This window comes from Phoenix dactylifera, unplaced genomic scaffold, assembly GCF_009389715.1.
Source record: "Phoenix dactylifera cultivar Barhee BC4 unplaced genomic scaffold, palm_55x_up_171113_PBpolish2nd_filt_p 001281F, whole genome shotgun sequence".
Taxonomy (NCBI): Eukaryota; Viridiplantae; Streptophyta; class Magnoliopsida; order Arecales; family Arecaceae; genus Phoenix; species Phoenix dactylifera.
In genome coordinates, this window is record NW_024068614.1 from 17,083 (window position 1) to 19,855 (window position 2,773).

Consider the following 2,773-nt stretch of genomic DNA (forward strand, 5'->3'; position numbering starts at 1 on the left):
TAGCGTAGTGTTTTTCTTTTAAAAAAAAAATTCAAAAAAAAATAAATAAATAATAAATAAAATAATAATATATATATCTAAAATAAAATAAAAATATTTTCTATTTTTTTTTTACTTTCCTTATCTCCTTTTTCTCTCTTGCTAATTTTGGAATTTTCTTTTATTCAGGAATCAAAGAGAAAATTTGGGACGATCAAAACGGGAACCGCTGGAAAAGGAATGCTGTAGAGGTTTGCTTTAAAATAAAAAAATTGCTGGAAAAATTCCCTTTGGTAACATCTGAACCTTTCTTATTTAAATTGATTCCCAATTAGCTTGAAATATTGTGGTGATTGTTTGATTTTAATTTCAGTAAAAGTGTGAATGCATGCTTGATACACATACACCAATTAATCCACACAAAGTAAGGGCAATCATCCCAACAAGATAAGAACTGGATTTCATCACCAGATTCTTGCCCAAATTAGGTGAATCAATTCTCACAGAGCTATCACTTTAATTAAAATCAATTAGACGTTGGTCCCTAGGGACATTCGAGCTCAATAGGACGAAGATCACCGAAAGTTGCACCAATTTCGCTCTGTGGCTCAGTTGATGTCTAGGCAAGCTTTGTCCCAAGGGAGACAGTTAATCTGTTCGAGGCAAGTGGTTTTTAAGTGGGACCTTTGCAACGCATCGTGGACCCCCCCACTTACCTGGGAGCTTACCTGGTCAACTCAGTTCATTAGACCGAATTGGAGGCTTAGGTGCCCTCTTCAAACCAGTTAGGAGCTGTCTAGTGATTTTAGGGCAAACATAAGGATTTGAAGTGTTTCTTTTAATGCATGCTTGACTGCACTTGACTGATCAGAAGAGTTTTAGTGCATGCTAGGGTGTCGTTCCAGATCTCCAGACTTAGTACCTTTTGACCCTGAAATAGAGCGTTCTATTAGGATCCTTCGAGCCAAAATCCGTACCTATAGAACCATAGGATCTGCTCCACCTCCTGAGATGGCTGAAGAACAACCCAAACTCCTGAGGGAGTACTTTACTCCCACCATTTACACTTCTCCATCTTGCATTCGATTACCTGAAGTAGCAGCTGTACAATATGAAATAAAGTCTAGTGTGATCCAAATGCTCCCATCTTTTTACGGGCTCACCAACGAAGACCCATATAAACACCTAGATGAATTTCTTGAGATTTGCACCACTGTCAAGATTCAGAACTTCACTGATGATGCTCTGAAACTTAGATTATTCCCCTTCTCCCTTAAAGGCAGAGCCAAGCAATGGCTGAATTCTTTAGAGGCTAATTCAATTCATTCCTGGGATCAAATGCAACAAGAATTTCTTAAAAAATACTTTCCCATAGGAAGAACGAACCAGTTTAGACGTGCCATCACAAGCTTCTCCCAAACCGATGGAGAAGAATTTCATGAAACCTGGGAGAGATTTCGGGACCTAATCCGTAAATGCCCGCATCATCAAATACCCAAGTGGCAATTAGTGCAATGTTTTTATGACGGATTGTCTGAACGAAACCGTCAAATGGTTGATGCTTCTTGTGGGGGTACTTTCATGCTTAAAAGTGAACATGAGGCATGGCAATTATTTGAGAACCTTAATGAAAATTCCCTCCACCATGCCTCCTCTGCTCGTCAAGCACCCCCGAGTTCTCAAAGAAAAGGAACCATATATGAAGTTAGCCAGTCCATAGGTCTATCTGACAAAGTAGATGCACTATCCCGCAAGTTGGACCAGCTAATGTCTAAAGAACAGCTTCCAAACTTTTCCCAAGCACAAGTGTGTGCTCTCTGTTCTAATCCGTCTCATACTGTTTTTGAGTGCCCTTCGGCAGCACAATTCCCTGAATTTGTGCAAGAACAAGTAAATGTTGCCCAAACGCAATCCCGACCCGGTAATGATCCATATTCTACCACTTACAACCCGGGATGGCGCAACCATCCGAATTTCTCTTGGAAGCAGCAGACTCTCAATACTTCCCAACCTTATTTCCAAAACTTTCAACCATTCCAGAATGTTAATCCCTACTGTCCTTCGACTCAATTTCAACACACTCCTCCTCCACCCCATAAAAACACAGCCTTTGAGGAGAAAGTGTTGACCTCCCTTCAAGGTTTGGAAACTATTACACAATTGGTGCACTCTCACACGCAATCCATCGCCAAGCTAGAATCCCAAATGGGGCAACTAGCTAATGCACTGAACAAGCGAGAGGAAGGAAAGCTTCCAAGCCAACCAGTGAGTAATCCTAGGGGACAATACATGGCTCAAGAAAATCAACCGAATAAAATTCATCATGAACAGGCCAATGCTCTGACTACCCTAAGGAGTGGACGTGTAGTAGACAATAAGATTGGGGAGAAAAACAACAACGAAGGTAAAGAAGAAGAGAGAAATGTATCACATGAAAATCCAAAATCTTCTTCTTCTTCAACTAGTCCACCATCTGCCACAACTCACATTCCAAAGGTCCCATTTCCTGATGCCCTCAATTCACCCTCTCCCTTTGGCAAAAAAGAAACTTCACTAGAGGAGATGATGGAGGTTTTCAAACAAGTCAAAATCAACCTCCCGCTTCTTGATGCTATTAGACAAGTTCCATCTTATGTCAAATTTCTCAAAGACCTTTGTACACAGAAACGAAAATCTAGGACACATGTGCCTAAAAAGGTCTTTCTAACTGAACAAGTGAGCTCCATCCTCCAACACAACACTCCTCCAAAATTCAAAGATCCTGGTGCTCCCACCGTCTCCTGAGTCTTAGGAA

The 2,773-nt window shown here is 40.7% G+C and overlaps 1 non-coding gene across 1 annotated transcript; it reads right to left on the bottom strand.

Moving 5' to 3' along the window:
• Positions 1–1,366: 1,366 nt before the first annotated feature.
• LOC120108338 lies at positions 1,367–1,472 on the bottom strand. The gene has a single exon (XR_005509727.1). It is a non-coding gene; the product is annotated as a small nucleolar RNA R71 (small nucleolar RNA).
• Between the last annotated feature and the right edge of the window lie 1,301 nt (positions 1,473–2,773).